General features: G+C 39.5%; 1 protein-coding gene across 18 annotated transcripts in view; it reads left to right on the top strand.

Annotated features, from left to right (window-relative positions):
- FAM168A (family with sequence similarity 168 member A) overlaps nucleotides 1-20,137 on the top strand; it is a 205,081-nt gene that overhangs the window by 139,848 nt on the left and 45,096 nt on the right. The window lies entirely within an intron of this gene.

The raw sequence follows: 20,137 nt of genomic DNA, 5'->3' as shown, positions 1-20,137 counted from the left end.
TTCCTTCCTTCCTTCCTTCCTTCCTTCCTTCCTTCCTTCCTTCCTTCTTTACACTTAGTCTAGGTTTTTTTTAATTGAAGTATAGTTGACATACAGTATTCCTTTAGTTTCAGGTGTAAAACATACTGATTCAACAAGTCTATATGTTGTGCTCTGCTCACCACAAGTGTATCTACCATCTGTCACCATACAACACTATTACAATATCATTGACTATCCCTATGCCATCCCGTTTATTCATTTTATATCTGGAAGCCTATATCTCCCACTCCTCTTCACCCATTTTGCATCCTCCACCAAACTCCCCTCTGGCAACCATCACTTGGTTCTCTGTATGTATAGGTCTGTTTCTGCTTTTTGTTTGTTCATTCCTTTTATTTTCTTAGATTCCATATAAAGTGAAATCATGTGGTATTTATTTTTCTCTGACTTATTTCACTTAGTGTAATATTCTCTAGGTCCATCCATGTTGTCGCAAATGATAAGATCTTATTACTTTTTATGACGAGTAATATTCCATTTGCACACACACAGACACACACACACACACACCCATTTTTTTATCCATTCATCTGTCAGTGGACATTTGGGTTGCTTCTATAATTTGGCTATTGCATAAAATACTGCAACAAACATAAGGGTGCATATATCTTTTTAAATTAGTGTTTTCATTTTCTTTGGGTAAATACACAGCAGTGGAATTATTAGATCATATGGTATGTTTTTAATTTTTTGAGGAACCTCCATACTGTTTTCCACAGTGTCTACCAATTTACATTCTCATCAACAGCGTGCAAGGAATCCTTTCTCTCCATATCCTTACCACCAATACTTGGTGTTTCTTGTGTGTTTTATTTTAGCGTGAAGTGATACCTCATTATGGTTTTGATTTGCATTTCCCTGATGATGAGTGATGTTGAGCATCTTTTTATGTGTCTTTTTGCCATTTTTATGTCTTTGGAAAAATGGCTTCAGATCTTCTGCCTATTTTTAATTGGATTATTTGTTTTTTTGGGTGGTGAGTTATATAAGTTCTGTATATATTTTGGACAGATCCTCTGCCCATTTGTGATTGGATTATTTGGGTTTTTTAGTGTTGTCTAAGTTCTTTATGTATTTTGGATATTAATCCCTTATTGGATGTATCATTTGCAGATACCTTCTCCCATTCAGTAGATTGCATTTCCATTTTGTTGATGGTTTCCTTCACTGTGCAAAATCTTTTTATTTTGATGTAGTTCCAATAGTTTATTTTTGCTTTTGTTTCCCTTGCCTTAGGAGACATATCTAGAAAAATGTTGCAATGGCCAGTGTCAAAGAGATTACTATCTATCTATCTATATATTTTTTTAAGAATTTTATGGTTTCAGGTGTCATGCTTAGGACTTTAATCCATTTATTTTTGTGTATGGTGTAAGAAGGTGGTCCAGGTTTATTCTTTTGCATATAGCTGTCCAGTTTTCCCAGTGCCATTTATTAAAGAGACTGTCTTTTCCTCATTGTATATTCTTGCCTCCTTTGTCATAGATTAATTAACCATATAAATACATAAACGTGGGTTTATTCCTGGACTCTCTATTCTGCTCCATTGATCTATGTGTGTACTTTTGTGTCAGTGTCATACTTTTTGATTTAGCGTTGCTATCAGGATTAAATGAGCTACTACTGTAAGGCACTGAGCATGTAATATCTGGCACAAAGTAAACACTTAAAAATGTTATTATTTACAAATAAATAAAGATGGGTAAAATATGGTAATAGAAGTAAATGAGAAAATGTATTCAGGTTGTCTAGCATGGTGCTTAGCATATCATGGGCCTTCAAAAATACAGTATTCCAAGGTGAAGGCAACAGTATTAATATACACATGGGGAAGTAGGAAGGTATGGTCAGGGTACAGTCAATACTTGAGATTAGCTGGAGTAAAGAGTAGAAAAGGGGAAAAAGAGGCAGGGGGCACTTGGCTGGCTCAGTCAGAAGAGCATGATCTTGGGGTCGATCCCCATGCTGGGTGTGGAGATTACTTTAAAAAATAAAATCTTGGGGAACCTGGGTTGAGCTCCAAACTCTTGGTTTTGGCTCAGGTCCGTGATCTTGGGGTCGTGAAATTGAGCCCCACATCGGGCTCTGCACTAGGCACGGTCTACTTGGATTCTCACTCCCTCTCCCTCTGCCACCACCCCTCATGCTTGCTCGCACACATGCTCTCTTTCTCTCTCAAATAAATCTTTTTAAAAAATAAGATCTTTATTAAAAAAAAGGGGAAAGTGGGAAATGATGCTCAAAAAGTAGATGAATAATGGTCTTGATGGCAGGATTGGAGTTGGGGGGGTAGAGAGTTTTGCCTCAGAAGAGAGCCATTGGCAGTGAATAGAATGTGCTGGTTCCTTCTTATAACTTTGCACTTTACTGTGTATTCTATATAATTTCCTAGACTGAAATTGGAGGGATCTCAGAGAACTTTTTTTTTCTTGATTTCTCCATACTTTGTTCTATAAAAACGCCAGAGTGGTGCTTCAGAAATTCCTCAAGTATGTGATTTGATTTTGAAAAATTTTTAGAACTATTTTTATAAAGAACTATTTTTAATAAATATTTAAAAATATTTAGAACTATTTTTATACACATAAGATGAACAATGTGTTAACTTAAGGTTTTAAGAATGCATGTTAAAAAACACTGGGGCACCTGGGTGGCTCAGTCGTTAAGCGTCTGCCTTCCGCTCAGGTTATGATCCCCCGGGGTCCTGGGATCGAGCCCTGCATCGGGCTCCCTGCTCTGCAGGAAGCCTGCTTCTCCCTCTCCCCCTGCTTGTGTTCACTCTCTCGCTGTCTCTTTCTCTCTGTCAAATAAATAAATAAAATCCTTAAAAAATAAAATTAAAAAATAAAATTAAAAAAACCCCCAATAGTTGCAGCTACTTGTTTGTAAATCAGGATTTTCTCAATGCTTGGCAACCTAAATAACATTCAGAAATGTTAGAGGGTGAGCCTGATAGAACTATAGCTGTTATCACTAACTTTTAATTTCATATGTTTGTGTTTATCACAATAGCCTTATTATCCCTATTTAACCTTAGTAGTAAATATTTTGAAATTTCTGTGTGAAAATATTTACTAGAAACTACAATTGTTGTATGTTTACTCTAATAAAATTAATTCCAGTAACCAGGACCCACTGAGCGGTAGTTGCTCTTTTTCTTCCCTGTTTAGTGTCTCAGCAACCTAAGTCCCTTTGGCAGAGAGGACTGAGCTGCTCTGGCAGACAGAGCCCAGGGGAATCCTGTGGGTTTCCTGTGATACTGGCTGCCTTCATTCTCACTGAATTGCTAAAACTGAGAAAGAAGAAAATAGTTGCATTTATCTATTGATTTACCCAAAAAAGATTAGGCAATGTGATATATTGGAAAGGAGGTGGACCTTGTTTTTGCTTGGCACAAAGTAGAACTTGGTAAATGTATTTTGATTGAATGAACAACAACCAGATTCAAATCCCACCTCTGTTAGATAATAGCTAGGTGACTTTGGACAGGCTGCTTAGCCTCCCTAAATTTAAATGCCTTTAATAAACTGGGATAATATTACTTATTCCATAGGATAGTTGTGAAAATTAAATGAGATAATTAGTACTCCTCCCAAGGGAGAGAGGGAAGATTGTCTTTGTTTCTACTAAGTCTGAAACTATATTTTAAGTTAATTTCTCTGCTGCAGATTCTAGGACCACATGGGAAGAATAAACTCCACACAAGTAGAATAAATTCAGACTTCACACAACCCAAAGTTTCAAATTCTTAGGGAAATTTTCTTTTTTAATCTAAGCTTCCTGTTGTCTCTCTGTACTTTTGAGTCTTTTTTTTTTTAAGATTTAGTTTTATTTATTTGACAGAGAGAGCAAGAGAGCACAAGCAAGGGGAGCAGCAGAGGGAGAGGGAGAAGCAGGCTCCCTGCTGAGCAGGAAGCCCAATGTGGGACTCGATCTCAGGACCCTGGGATCATGACCTGAGCTGAAGGCAGACGCTTAACCATCTGAGCCACCCAGGTGCCCTGAGTCTTTTTTTTCTAAACTGACAATATGAGTCCTCTAAGGTCCGAGCTTTATGGAGGGGAATTTGAGTTCCAACTCATGACCTCTCCAGGGCCCAAAGCCTCATCTCCCACCCCCAGTGGCTATAAAAAGCAAGCCCTTTAATTGCCCAAACCAAAAAACCTTCCCACAGCAGTTCAACATTGGCTATGAGAGTTCCTGATTTTTAGTTTCCTCTTCAGTTTTTCACTCCTGGGGATTTCTTTTTCTTTCTTAAAATCCTAACTCTGCCTATGTTTGTTACATAACACGAAATGTTTGTTATACTTTATCCAGCTTTTCCACGTGTTATGTAGTAGGCAGATTTTCAGGTTATCTTCTCCTCCGTAGTGCTGGAAATAGAAGACCCAAGTAAGATAATTTGTAAACAAATGCCAAATATAATGCATTAAAGCAAACATTTGTTATTATTGTTAGTAACAGTAATGGTTATGTTAAAGAGTTTTATCATTTGGCAAACACATGCTAAGTACTTTTTATATATTAATTATAATCTTATCATAAACCCTATAGTACTTGTCTATTACTGTTAAAGAAATTGGTAGTTTAATTCAAGTTGTAAGACTTGACCAGTGTATATCACTCCTAAAAGATGAGGGAAAGACTTGAACTCAGGTCTTTGTGATTTCAAAGTGTATATGCTTCCTTATAGTAAGCTGATCTGTCTTAAAATATGTACTCCTTTCACTGTTTCCAGTGATAAGCTAGGTGAGAGGGTTGTTTTTTAGTCTCAGAGGTTCTAGGACTAGGGATCCTCACCTTTGAGGGACTCCAAGTCTGCTCCTGGCCAGCAGTTTGGGGTAGGCTAGTGGAGTACGGTAGAAGGAAAAGTGGAAGGTCAAGTCCATTGTGGTATCCTCTACTTCAGGGGTAATGGGGTAGTGGCCACAGGGAACAGAGAGGTTGGGGAAACTCCTGATTTTAAATTCTCTGTGAAATCTGAGAGGGAAATAAAATATGACTTCACAATTAATGATTCTGAAAACCAATTCTAATGTGTGGGTCTTTTCCTCACACCACGCAATTCTCCAATACCAGCTGCGTGTCTTATAGTTCAACTCAGTTCTGATATATCTACCTGGCAATAGCATCAGATTCCACAGGTTGAGGGCTCAATCCCACAAGACTGTCCTCACTTCTGATGCTAATTGCAAGTCCAGGTTGTTACCTGTGCTTTTGGCTGATAGCCTGTAAAACAATCAGAGGTTCCCACAACCACTGCTTAGGGTTCAAATAATCTTCTAGAACGGCTCATAGAACACAGGAAACCAGTTTACTCACCGAAAGGATGTAATTCAAGAATAGGTAGATGGAAGACATGCATAGGACAAGGAATGTAGAAACGGGCATGGAACTTCCATGCCTGCTCCAGAGGGTGCCATTCTCCCAGCACCTTCATGTGTTCACCAACCTGGAAGCTCTCCAAACCTTGTCCTTTTTGGCTTCTATGGAGACTTCATTGCATAGGCATGATTGATCAAACCACTGGCTATTGGCAGTTGATTCAACCTGCAGCCCCTTTCCCCATAGGTCAGGGATCGGATGGGACTGAAAGTTCCAACTTTCCAATCACATGGTTGGTTCCCCCTGGCAACCAGCCCCCATTGCTTTCCAGAAGTCATTCCATTAATATAAACTCATTTGTGGTTGAAAGGAGTTTGTTATGAATATCAAGACATCTTTATGGCTCTTACCACTCAGAAAATTTCAAGGGTTTTAGGAATTCCTATTCCAGGAATGAAGATGAAGACCAAATGTGTATTTCCTATTATAAATCACAATATCACAGCAATACAGTGTATTCCAGTGAACAGCTATCTTATAGCCAGTTGACAGTATTGTCTCTTCTCCTTTTCAAAGTTCCTTTACTGAGTGCTTACTATGTGCCAAAAACTGAACTCAGTGTTTTACAGACAATATTTTTATACTTGCAACTGTCCTATGAAGTGGTTATAATTAGCTCCTTATGCATCTTGGAAAGGAGAATTTAGAGAATGTAATATGTTCACATACTTTAAAACACTTAAAGCATAGATAGTGTAATTGACTGAATGTTTGTGTCACCCCAAATTCATATGTTGAAGTTCTGATTCCCGAAGTGATGGTATTTGAAGATGGGGCCTTTCTGAGATAATTAGATTTAGTTGAAGTCATGAGAATGGGGCCCTTATGATGGGATTAGTGCCCTTATAGGAGGAGGAAGAGCCACCAGAGCTCTCTCTCTCTCTGCCATGTAAGGACACAGAGGGATGCCATTAGCAAGGCAGGAAAAGAACCCTCACTAGAACCCAATTGGGCTGGCATTCTGATCTCATACTTCCATCCTCCAGACAGTGAGAAATAAATGTCTGTTGTTTAAGCCACTCAGTTGTGGTATTTTATTATGGCAGCCATAGCTGGTTAATAAAGAGAGTAAGTACAGTGAATATCCTTTACATGGATTTACTGTGGCAGGGGACTCTTTATAGAATGGGGCATTTCTTTTCCTGAAAGACCTCAGTAACATTTCTCTGCCAGAAGTTTGCAATGTGGACAAGACCTAAATATTCTCCACACTTTTCTTAAAATGCTCTGGTGGTGAGAGCATCCAGGTGTCACCAGAGATCTAGGATAGGTGCTGAAAAGACGGGTTTTGGAGTCTGTCAGATCTGGGGTAGAATCTAGGCTCTGCCTCCAGTTAGCTGTAGAACCTTGGGCAAGTTACTTAATTTTTTTCAATCTCAGTTTCCTCATCTCTAAAATGGGGTAATGATCTATACAGATGGTTAGTTCACAGGTCCATGAAAATGCTTATGAAGTCCCAGGTACCATGCTGGGCTCATAGGTGGTGCTCAGTTAACAGTTGTTACAATGCACAGTGGTGAGTATATCTCTACTGGGGAAAGAGTGTGGAGTAAAGAGTTAGTTATTTAGATTCTGCCACTTAAAAACTATGTGATGTCACATAAATTACTGAACTTTTCAGGCCTTAGTATATCATCTGAAAAAAAAAGGAAAAAAAGAAAAGCATTAGGAATTTATTCTTCACAAGACAGCTGAGAGTCATAAATGTAACAGGGCCAGCCATTGACTTGACTTGTAGTGAAGTTTCCAAAACCCGACTAGAAAGAATTCTGAACAGATGGACCTCTTAAAGTATCCCATCATTTTATAAGTGAGAAGATGGAGAAGTGTTTTTGCAGGAAGTGTTGGAGCTGGGTCTCCCTATTTCGGGTCTGTGTATTTATTGTCTCTCTACCACAGAGTAACAACCAAGGTTTCATCCTTGAAAATCTTCCTTGTTTATACCCTCTCCTGGCTACTACTCAGTCCTCTGCTGGGCCATACCAGCTCACATGCTCTCCCCCACTCTTGTGCCGGGTCCTAAATGAATATCCCACTGTCATCTAGCAGCAAATATCTGTTGAAATACTTCAAATACCCTAACAAAACACATGACCCTCAAGTTTGGAAAATTAGGAAATTGATATGTTCAAAGACTTCACTGTCATTTTCAGGTTTTTTTCTAGAATACTTTTTTTTACTTAAGAACAATTTAAGAAACATATTTGTATTTGACAGTTTTTCAGCTAGGAGACCTTGATAATTAAGCTGACAGCCTGCAGATACAATGAATAATCTGATATATTAGTAGATTGAAAAAGAATCTCTTTCTCTGCAGTGACCCAAGCCTTGCACCCTTCACCCTCCTTTGTGAAGATCACCTGATAGAGGTTTTAAGACTGACTAGTTTGTTCTTTGCAAAGAACTTGTGTGGGGGTTTTCCCCTCATATTTATTTCTTATAACAAGTCTAGGGAGGTAGCCCCTGTTTTCCAGATGAAACGACTAGGGATCAGCTGTCCCAAGGTCACACTGCATAGCAGAGCCGAAACTCCAGATCTTCTGCATTACAAAGCAAGAGCTTTTACTGCTCTAGCCCTACTTGGCTATATCTTGGACACCATAGAGATTAGCATCGTAGATGAGCCTGGGAAATGGATTCTGATTCCTGAAACTGCTCCACAAAACCCCCTTTTGATAGTCAAACGGATCTCTACTCAGAAAAGACTTCTCAGGTCACTTAATAAGTTTTTGCCTATGACTGAAAAAGGTCTCTTAAGAAGAATTCTTATTAACTGTTTTCACTATGGCTACTAGTAATCTCCTTGTTGTTAAGTCCAGTGGACATTTGTCAGCCTTCATCCTAATTTGACACCCCTGTATCATTTGATGTTCCAGATTCATCCCTTCTGGAAGTTTTCTCTTTCCTTGCTTTTCTTTGATTATAACATAGTTTTTTTGTTTGTTTATTTTTCCATTTGTTTTTTCCTTTCTTCCTCTCTGGCTATTCTTCTGAACATCTTCTCCATGAATGTCTCATACTTTGCTCAGATGTATCATGTCTAAAACTGAGCCCATTATCTTTCCCTGTAACTCATTTTTCCTTTTATCAATTTGTAATTGGTACCATCATTCACCTATTCCCTCAAATCAGAAACAGAGTCTTTTTTTTTAAGATTTTTTTTATTTGACAGACACAGAGAGAGCCCAAGTAGGCAGAGCGGCAGGCGGAGGGAGAGGGAGAAACAGGCTCTCACTGAGCAGGGAGCCTGACGCAGGGCTCCATCCCAGAACCCTGGAATCATGATCTGAGCCAAAGGCAGCCGCTTAACTGACTGAGCCACCCAGGTGCCCCGATAAGAGTCATCCTTGATATCCCTTTTTCTTTTGCCTTCTAAAGTTAGTTACTAAGTTCTATCTTTTCTTTTTAGAAATTCTAGAGAGAGAGAGAGTATATGAGTGGGGGTCGGGGGGGAACAGAGGGAGAGAATCTTGAGCAGACTCCCCATTGAACACAGAGCCCAACTTGGGGCTCAATCCCAGGACGCTGAGATCATGACCTGAGCTGAAGTCAAGAGTTGGCCGCTTAGCCAGCTGAGCCACCCAGGCACCCCAGTCCTATCTTTTTTTTTTAAATTGTGGTAAAATACACATAACGTAAAATTATTTGCCATCTTAATCACTTTTAAGTGTACAGTTCAGTCACATTAAGTACATCCAGGCTGTTGTGCAAGCATCACCTCCATCCATATATAGAAATCTTTTCATCTTACAAAACTGAAACTGTATGCCCATGAAATAACAGTTCCTTATTCTACCCCTTTCCCCAGCCTCTGGCAACCACCATTCTATATACTGTGTGTCTCTATGAATTTGACTACTCTATATACCTCATACAAATGGAATCATACAGTATTTGTCCTTTTGTTTCACTCACCGTAATATCATCGAGGTTAATCTATGTGTAGTATGTGTCAGCATTTCCTTCCTTTTTAGGCTGAATAATATTCCCTTGTATGTTTAAGCCACTTTTCTTTTTTCTTTCTTTTTTTTTCTATATGGATTTTTAAAAAATTTTTTATTGTTAATCACCATATATTACAGCATTAGTTCTTGATGTAGTGTTCCATGATTCATTGTTTGTGCATAACACCTAGTACTCCACACAGAATGTGCCCTCTTTAATACCCATCACCAGAGTAACCCATCCTCCCACTCTCCTCCCCTCTAGAACCCTCAGTTTGTTTTTCAGAGTCCATCGTCTCTCATGGTTCGTCTCCCCCTCTGACTTACTCCCCTTCATTCTTCCCCTCCTGCTATCTTCTTCTTTTTTCTTAACATATGTCGCATTATTTGTTTCAGAAGTACAGATCTGTGATTCAACAGTCTTGCACAATTCACAGCGCTCACCATAGCACATACCCTACCCACTGTCTATCACCCAGCCACCCCATCCCTCCCACCCCCCACCACTCCAGCAACACTCAGTTTGTTTCCTGAGATTAAGAATTCCTCATATCAGTGAGGTCATATGATACATGTCTTTCTCTGATTGACTTATTTCACTCAGCATAACACCCTCCAGTTCCATCCACGTCGTTGCAAATGGCAAGATCTCATTCCTTTTGATGGCTGCATAATATTCCAGTGTGTATATATACCACATCTTCTTTATCCATTCATCTGTCGATGGACATCTTGGCTCTTTCCACAGTTTGGCTATTGTGGACATTGCTGCTATAAACATTGGGGTGCACGTACCCCTTCGGATCCCTACATTTGTATCTTTGAGGTAGATACCCAGTAGTGCAATTGCTGGACCGTATGGTAGCTCTATTTTCAACTGTTTGAGGAACCTCCATACTGTTTTCCAGAGGGGTTGCACCAGCTTTTTTTTTTTTTTTTTTTTTAGGAGGGTTCCCCTTTCTCCGCATCCCCGCCAACATCTGTCGTTTCCTGACTTGTTAATTTTAGCCATTCTGACTAGTGTAGTAAGGTGCTATCTCATTGAGGTTTTGATTTGGATTTCCCTGATGCCGAGCGATGTTGAGCACTTTTTCATGTGTCTGTTGGCCATTTGGATGTCTTCTTTGCAGAAATGTCTGTTCATGTCTTCTGCCCATTTCTTGATTGGATTATTTGTTCTTTGGGTGTTGAGTTTGATAAGTTCTTTATAGATTTTGGATACTAGCCCTTTATCTGATAGGTCATTTGCAAATATTTTCTCCCATTCTGTCAGTTGTCTTTTGGTTTTGTGAACTGTTTCTTTTGCTGTGCAAAAGTTTTTTATCTTGATGAAATCCCAATAGTTCATTTTTGCCCTTGCTTCCCTTGCCTTTGGCGATGTTTCTAGGAAGAAGTTGCTGAGGCTGAGGTCGAAGAGGTTGCTACCTGTGTTCTTCTCCTTTAGGATTTGGATGGACTCCTGTCTCACGTTTAGGTCTTTCAACCATTTGGAGTCTATTTTTATGTGTGGTGTAAGGAAATGGTCCAGTTTCATTCTTCTGCATGTGGCTGTCCAATTTTCCCAACACCATTTGTTGAAGAGACTGTCTTTTTGCCATTGGACATTCTTTCCTGCTTTGTCGAAGATTAGTTGACCATAGAGTTGAGGGTCCATTTCTGGGCTCTCAATTCTGTTCCATTGATCTATGTGTCTGTTTTTGTGCCAGTACCATACTGTCTTGATGATGACAGCTTTGTAATAGAGCTGGAAGTCTGGAATTGTGATGCCACCAGCTTTGCTTTTCTTTTTCAATATTCCTCTGGCTATTCGGGGTCTCTTCTGGTTCCGTACAAATTTTAGGATTATTTGTTCCATTTCCTTGAAAAAAGTGGATGGTATTTTGATGGGAATTGCATTGAATGTGTAGATTGCTCTAGGTAGCATTGACATCTTCACAATGTTTGTTCTTCCAATCCATGAGCATGGAACGTTTTTCCATTTCTTTGTGTCTTCAATTTCTTTCATGAGTATTTTATAGTTTTCTGAGTACAGATCCTTTGCCTCTTTGGTTAAATTTATTCCTAGGTATCTTATGGTTTTGGGTGTAGTTGTAAATGGGATCGACTCCTTGATTTGTCTCTCTTCTGTCTTGTTGTTGGTGTATAGGAATGCCACTGATTTCTGTACATTGATTTTATATCCTGCTACTTGACTGAATTCCTGTATGAGTTCTAGCAGTTTTGGGGTGGAGTCTTTTGGGTTTTCCACATACAGTATCATATCATCTGCAAAGAGTGAGAGTTTGACTTCCTCTTTGCCAATTTGGATGCCTTTGATTTCTTTTTGTTGTCTGATTGCTGTGGCTAGGACTTCTAATACTATGTTGAATAGCAGTGGTGAGAGTGGACATCCTGCCGCGTTCCTGACCTTAGGGGAAAAGCTCTCAGCTTTTTCCCATTGAGAATGATATTTGCTGTAGGTTTTTCATAGATGGCTTTTATGATGTTGAGGTATGTACCCTCTATCCCTATACTCTGAAGAGTTTTGATCAAGAAAGGATGCTGTACTTTGTCAAATGCTTTTTCTGCACCTATTGAGAGGATCATATGATTCTTGTTTTTTCTTTTGTTAATGTATTGTATCACGTTGATTCATTTGCGGATGTTGAACCAGCCTTGCAGCCCAGGGATAAATCCCACTTGGTCATGGTGAATAATCCTTTTATTGTACTGTTAGATCCTATTGGCTAGTATTTTGGTGAGAATTTTTGCATCCATGTTCATCAAGGATATTGGTCTGTAATTCTCCTTTTTGATGGGGTTTTTGTCTGGTTTTGGGATCAAGGTAATGGTGGCCTCATAAAATGAGTTTGGAAGTTTTCCTTCCATTTCTATTTTTTGGAACAGTCTCAGGAGAATAGGTATTAATTCTTCTTTAAATGTCTGATAGAATTCCCCTGGGAAGCCATCTGGCCCTGGGCTTTTGTTTGTTGGGAGATTTTTGATGACTGCTTCAATTTCCTTAGTGGTTATAGGTCTGTTCAGGTTTTCTATTTCTTCCTGGTTCAATTTTGGTAGTTGATACATCTCTAGGAATGCACCCATTTCTTCCAGGTTATCTAATTTGCTGGCATAGAGTTGCTCATAATATGTTGTTATAATTGTTTGTATTTCTTTGGTGTCGGTTGTGATCTCTCCTCTTTCATTCATGATTTTGTTGATTTGGGTCATTTCTCTTTTCTTTTTGATAAGTCTGGCCAGGGGTTTATCAATCTTGTTAATTCTTTCAAAGAACCAGCTCCTAGTTTCATTGATCTGTTCTACTGTCTTTTGGTTTCTAGTTCATTGATTTCTTCTCCGATCTTTATTATTTCTCTTCTCCTGCTGGGTTTAGGCTTTATTTGCTGTTCTTTCTCCAGCTCCTTTAGGTGTAGGGTTAGGTTGTGTATTTGAGACCTTTCTCGTTTCTTGAGAAAGGCTTGTATTGCTATATACTTTCCTCTCAGGACTGCCTTTGCTGTATCCCAAAGATTTTGAACAGTTGTGTTTTCATTTTCATTGGTTTCCATGAATTTTTTTAATTCTTCTTTAATTTCCTGGTTGACCCATTCATTTTTTAGTAGAATGCTCTTTAGCCTCCATGTATTTGAGTTCTTTCCGACTTTCCTCTTGTGATTGAGTTCCAGTTTCAAAGCACTGTGGTCTGAAAATATGTAGGGAATAATCCCAATCTTTTGGTACTGGTTGAGACCTGATTTGTGACCTAGGATGTGATCTATTCTGGAGAATGTTCCATGGGCACTAGAGAAGAATGTGTATTCCGTTGCTTTGGGATAGAATGTTCTGAATATGTCTGTGAAGTCCATTTGGTCCGGTGTGTCATTTAAAGTCTTTATTTCCTTGTTGATCTTTTGCTTAGATGATCTGTCCATTTCAGTGAGGGGGGTGTTAAAGTCCCCTACTATTATTGTATTGTTGTCGATGTGTTTCTTTGCTTTTGTTATTAATTGCCTTATATAATTGGCTGCTCCTATGTTAGGGGCATAGATATTTACAATTGTTAGATCTTCTTGTTGGATAGACCCTTTAAGTAGGATATAGTGTCCTTCCTCATCTCTTATTACAGTCTTTGGTTTAAAATCTAATTTCTCGGGCGCCTGGGTGGCTCAGTTGGTTAAGCGACTGCCTTCGGCTCAGGTCGTGATCCTGGAGTCCCGGGATCGAGTCCCACATCGGGCTCCCTGCTCGGCGGGGAGTCTGCTTCTCCCTCTGACCCTCTTCCCTCTCATGCTCTCTATCTCTCATTCTCTCTCTCTCATAAATAAATAAAATCTTTAAAAAAAAAAATAAAATCTAATTTCTCTGATAGAAGGATTGTGACCCCAGCTTTCTTTTGGTGTCCATTAGCATGGTAAATGGTTTTCCACCCCCTCACTTTCAATCTGGGGGTGTCTTTGGGTCTAAAATGAGTCTCTTGCAGACAGCATATCGATGGGTCTTGTTTTTTAATCCAATCTGATAGCCTCTGTCTTTTGATTGGGGCATTGAGCCCATTTACATTCAGGGTAACTATTGAAAGGTATGAATTTAGTGCCATTGTATTGCCTGTAAGGTGACTGTGACTGTATATTGTCTCTGTTCCTTTTTGATCTATGCTGCTTTTTGTCTCTCTCTTTGCTTAGAGGACCCCTTTCAATATTTCTTGGAGGGCTGGTTTCGTGTTTGCAAATTCCTTTAGTTTTTGTTTGTCCTGGAAGCTTTTTCTCTCTTCTTCAATTTTCAATGAGATAGGCCACTTTTCTTGATCCATTAATCTCCCGATGAACACTGGGTCACTTTCAGTTTTCGGCTATTGTGAATATACTGGCTGTGAACATGTGTGTACAAATATCTCTGTGAGACCTTGCTTTCAGTTCTTTTGAGTATATATTTAGAGGTAGAATTGCTAGGTCATATGGCAATCTGTTTTTAATTTTTTGAGGCACCTCAATACTGTTTTCCACAGTGACTGCACCATTTTATACTCCTACCAGCAGTGCACAAGGGTTCTACATCCTTGCCAACACTCTTTTTATTTTTTAAAATTTATTTTGTTAAAGATTTATTTATTTGAGAGAGAGAGGGAGAGCGAGAATCCAAGGCTGACTACATAGATAATATAGGAGGTTGGAGGACAGCTTTTCCTTACTAAGAAGCTCAAAGGAATTGCCAGACTTCAGCTATCATTGTTCTAAAAGAATAAAATTTGCTATAAACCAAGTTTCTCTGAGGATCTGTGCTCTCTCTACATAATTCATAAGTAGAAAAATCTCCTTGTTTCATCTGATCCATCCAGAGGGGTTGACCAGTCACAACAGATTATCCAGAGTAAATGTCCTGAGTCTCAGGTCATTCACCTACAAAGCAAGAACAGTTTCTTCCACACTGGCTACCTGTCCCAGACTCTCCTTGCCATGGCAGAAGGCTACTCACTTCTCTTTCTTTCTTTCTTCCTTCCCTCCCTTCCTTCCTTCCTTCTTTCAAAATTTGCTGAGAGTCTATTCTGTACCAATCCCTGTGCCAGGTACTGGTGAAATACATGCACACCTCAGAGATATTGTAGGTTCCATTCCAGACCACCGTAATAAAGTGAACATTGCAGTGAAGTGAGTCAAATGAATTTTTCTGTTTCCAGTGCATGGAAAAGTTATGTTTAGGGGCACCTGGCGGGCTCAGTAGGTTAAGCATCCAACTCTTGATTTCAGCTCAGGCCATGACCTCAATGTGTGAGATGGAGCCCACTCAATGGGGAGTCTACTAAAGATTCTGTCTGCCCCTCCCCCTGCTTGCTCCCGTTCTCTCTCTCTTTCTCTCTGTCATAAATATATAAATCTTTTTTAAAAAGTTATGTTTACACTATACTGTAGTCTGTTAAGTGTGCAGTAGCATTATGTCTAAAAAAAAACCAATGTATATACCTTAATTAAAAATATTTTATTGCTAAAAAATATAAACCATCATCTGAGCTTTCAGCAAGTAGTAATCACCAATCACAGATCACCATAACAAATATAATAATGAAGAAGTTTGAAATATTGTGAGAATTACCAAAATGTGACACAGAAACATGAAACAAGCAAATGCTGTTGGCAAAATCGCACTGAGACTTGCTTATCTCAGTGTTGCCACAGGCCTTCAATTTATAAAAAATGCACTATTTGTAAAGTGCAATAAAATGAGGTATGCTCATAGTGATGACTAACAACAAAACAATGGCTACTGATGCTTTAGTACCTAATAAGAGCATAACCATATACCAGATGTCTTACACGTGAGTGTCTTGGAAAATAAAACAGCAGCATAAGGTGAAGAGAAAGAGAACTAGTTTAGCTGCCAAAGTTTCGGGTTCTATTCCAACTTTGGTATCTGCCAGTCCATCTATCTCTCTAAAAAATACTTAGTATTCATAGCACATCAGGGGCTGAGTACTAGAGACACAGAAGTAAATCAGATATTGAATTCATGGTGAACTGTAGTGTTTTCCTTAGGTAGTTACGAGGCCTCAGGTTCCTCACCTGAGAAGAGGATTGGACCTGATGATCTCTAAATAAAAACATAATGCCAGCCACCATCTGGAGTAAAAATATAGATACATAAGATGAGTAGGAAATGGTCTGGAGGGATCTGAATGGTCAAGTCATAAAAACCTTCTCTTGCAAGCTAAGGAGTTTGGACTTCAACCAAAGGGCAATGAAGTATCATTAAGGGGTTTTAAGTACTGGAGTGAGGTGTCTAATTTTCAAGTTAGAAAAATGATTTTGGCTGCTATGTAAAGAATGCATTGGGGAGAAGGTATGTGACAAGTCAGGAAGACCAGTTAGGGGAAAATGTAAATAATCCAAGAAAGAGTAGGGGCGCCTGGGTGGCTCAGTTGGTTAAGCGTCTGCCTTCGGCTCAGGTCATGATTCCAGGGTCCTGGGATTGAGTCCCATGTCTGGTTCCCTGCTCAGTGGGGAGCCTGCTTCTCCCTCTCCCTCTTCCTGAGCTGCTTACCCTGCTTGTGCTCTTTCTCTCTCAAATAAATAAAATCTTTTTAAAAAAAATCCAACAAAGAGTAATAATGGCCTGATAAGGGTAGGAAGGATGGAAAAGAGAGGTCAAATCTGAGAAATGTAAAGGGTTTATAAAAAATAAAAATAAAAAACAAGTGGGGTGCCTGGGTGGCTCAGTCGGTTAAGTGACCGACTTTTGGTTTCGGCTCAGGTCATGATCTCAGGGTCCTGGGATCAAGTCCCACATTGGCCCCCATGCTCAGCAGGGGTGTTTGCTTGAAGGTTCTCTCCCTCCCTCTCCATCTGTCCCTCCCCTTGCTCACACATGCTCGATCTCTCTCTCTCTCTCAAATAAATCTTTAAAGCAAACAAAAATTGACTCTCCAATGACAGATTTTCTCTGAAGCTTGAGAAAAGGGGGCCCACAAAACCCCTGATAATAATGAATAAGAGGTACAATACAACTTAGAAAATTCTTCACCATTTGTAATTTCATTGAGTCCTTACAACAATACTGTGCTCTAGAAATTTTTATTAAAACATCCATTTTACAAAGAGAAGGGTTAATACATATGTACAAGTTCATACTGTTAGTAAATTGCAAGGCCACGACTAGAGCTTAGGTTTACTAGACTCCAAATCCAAATCCAATGCTCTTCTTACTCCACCAAACTGTCAAGCAAGACCTCTTTGGGTTTTGGAGAGAACTCAAAAGCAGTGAGTGTGTCTGCCTCTGATGTATTATGTGTGATGTCAACAGAAAAAGCAGATGGATTAAATCTTATCTGGGCAGAAATCATGCACATTAAACTAATTTGCTGTTTGTTTATGACTGATTTACTTTCCTGGATCACAAAATGATTTCCCACTTCTGTAGAAAAGATCAACCTTTTCTCCCAAAAAAGAAGTGTTGTTGGTGATATTGCATTATTATTCCCCTGCTCCTTGGCTTCCTGTTCTCTGTAGGAGTTGTTCATTTATTTCATGTCTTTCTAGACTTTGAGCTCCCTGAGGGCAGCAGTCATGTACCTCCTGTGTCTAGAACAGAGCAGGCAGTTACTTATTAAATATTCATTGGGTTAAGTTATTTATTGTTTTCATTATGTTTATATTAATTATAATGTTACTGTTGCTGTTGATACCTATTATAGTAATAGCCACCAGTAATGACTATCAGTCTGGAGTGCCAGACACTTTACAGACTTTGTCTCCAGTTCTCTTAGTAACCATACAAGGGAGAGCTATTACCATTATGCATATGAGGGAATATGGTTCAACTATATATATATTTTTTAAAGATTTTATTTATTTATTTGAGAGAGAGCACAAACAGGGGGAGAGGCAGAAGGAGAGGGAGAAGCAGACTCCCCACTGAGCAGGGAGCACGACCTGGGGCTCAGTCCCAGGATCATGACCCAAGCCGAAGGGAGATACTTAACCGACTGAGCCACCCAGGCGCCCCAGGTTCAACTATATTAAGTAACTTGCCCAAGGTCATATAGCTTGTAAGTGTCACCTTAAGTGAAATATAAGTAATTTTTTTTACTTTATTGCAGCAAAATATACATAAAATTTACCATTTTAACCATTTTTAAGTGTGTAATTTATTGACATCAAGTACCTTTACAGTGTTGTGTAACCATCCCCAGTATTTCCAGAACTTTTTCATCATCCCAAACAGAAATTTTGTGTCCATGAAATAGTAATTCCTCATCCCCCCCCAGCCTTGAGAACCTCTAATCTCAGTCTCTATGAATTTGCCTATTTGAAATATTTCACATAAGTGGAATCATATAATATTTGTCCTTTTATTCAGCTTATTTCACTTAGCATAATGTTTTCAAGGTTCATCCATGTTGTAGCATGTATCAAAACTTCATTCCTTTTTATGGCTGAATAATAGTCCATACCGTGTATCTGCCATGTTTTGTTTATCCATTCATCTGTTTCTTTAAATCTTCTGGAATAAACTTCAGCCCGTGGAGGTTGGACCATGGCTGCCAGCCTCCATGCTGGCCCCTCAGCCATCAAAAGCAGTCATCAGCAAACACATACATAAACCCTGTATTTGGAGGACAGGGTCCTTGTTGCCCACCCTAGATGAAAAAACTGACACAAGGGAGGTTAAATTGCTTTTCCAAGGTCATAGAGGATTTCATTAGTTTTGCCAGGCTTTAAAGACCCTACTCTGACCTCTGTGCCATGCTGAATGAGGGGAAGACCTAGAATAAAATAGTTTCTTTATTTTGGCTCAATTTTGTCATTCAAAAAATGAGGTTGTTCCGCAGGTTGCCTTAGGAGCTGTTAAAGGGAAAGGTAAGCCAAATGGGTGCCCCCTTCCCCCTCCAGTAGAGATCTATTCATGCCTATTTTATATATTAGACTTCCAGATGAGATTTTATTTGACAAAAAGGGTTCTGCCGCCAGAGCAGGGAGCTAAATGAACTGCTCAAGATGAACTCTGACCTTCCAATTTTCTTATACACTCTGTTCTTCAAATTGTAAGATCAGTTTTGTGAAGACACACATATACAGTGACTGTGTGTCCTTTGTGTGTATTGCCCCTCGATGGACTCCCCACCTTAACCAGCACAGATTAAGAAGGGGAAGGACACAGATGTTAAGGAGACAGTTACAGTATACTGAGACAAATGCTATGGCAAAGGGATGTGCTACAGCGTTCCAAGAGTCTCACATAATAAATAGATGTGCAGATTGCTGTGAAAACTTGGTGGGTAAGCGGGAGAGGCCACAACTCTGGCAGAGGTTGGTGTCAGGAAAGCCTTCTCAGAAGTCAAGCATGGAACTAGGTCTTGAAGCACGAGGAGGAAATGAGTTCCAGGTGTGCTGCTAATGACTCGAGACACTGGACAAGACCTGCCCATCTCTCTTATCTTCCCTACCCATCCAGGCTGAGGGGCTTCAACAAGATTGTGGTTTAGCAGTTCCCCTTCCAGCTCTAACATCTGGGCATTGATGTATAAATTTTTGTTAGCTCTCTTTCATTATAAAACAACTGGCTAACTCATTCCCTTAATCTATTTCTTTTGCCTCCTCTTGAACAAAATTTTCTGTGCCCCTTCTTGGAGTCCCTGGTATTAATGAAGAGTTCAGAAACAGGGAAAATGAGGTGAGCTGAGAACCCTCTCCTGTGGTGGCTGTACCTTTGTTAGCCCAGGGCTTCTTACCCCAGAGCTCTTGACATTCCTGGGCAAGATCAATACGAAACCATGAAAGCTTTTTCACAAGTATCCTTCTGTGAAAGGTCAGGTATTGCCATAGCCACCACCAGTGCCCTTGTCCTGCTAATTAAGCTCCTGTAATTTAATTTAATTTTCTATTAAGTTACTTATGGTTCTTAGTCAATGGAAAAATAACTTTGTGGCTGTGAATACAGCTGAAAATTGGGGGATATTGATAAAGGACGTGAAGAGCTTTTGGCCATGCTACATAGATCCTCATTAGAATGACTTCTGTTGCTTAATGTAGTGGGGAGAGTCACTGCTAGAAGTCAGAAGGCCTGAGTTAGACTCCTGGCTCTGCCGCGAACTGAAAACTTGAACAAGTCACTTTGCTTTGGAGGACCTCAGTTTCCTCCTTTATAAAAGGAATAATAGCACCTACCTTATCTATCACTTGTTTGTGAGACTTTAAGGAGATAATTGATCTGTAAGAGTTTTTTAAATGAGATAAAGTCAGGAGTGGAGCTGTGTCCACAGTTGCACTTACTGTTCTTATCCTGGGGGTTAACTGCTT

Source organism: Callorhinus ursinus, unplaced genomic scaffold, assembly GCF_003265705.2.
Source record: "Callorhinus ursinus isolate GAN/ISIS: 27379988/994484 unplaced genomic scaffold, GSC_fseal_2.0 scaffold35, whole genome shotgun sequence".
In the NCBI taxonomy this organism is placed as follows: domain Eukaryota; kingdom Metazoa; phylum Chordata; class Mammalia; order Carnivora; family Otariidae; genus Callorhinus; species Callorhinus ursinus.
Note: the sequence above shows the minus strand (reverse complement) of the source record. Positions and strands in the feature narration are given on the sequence as shown.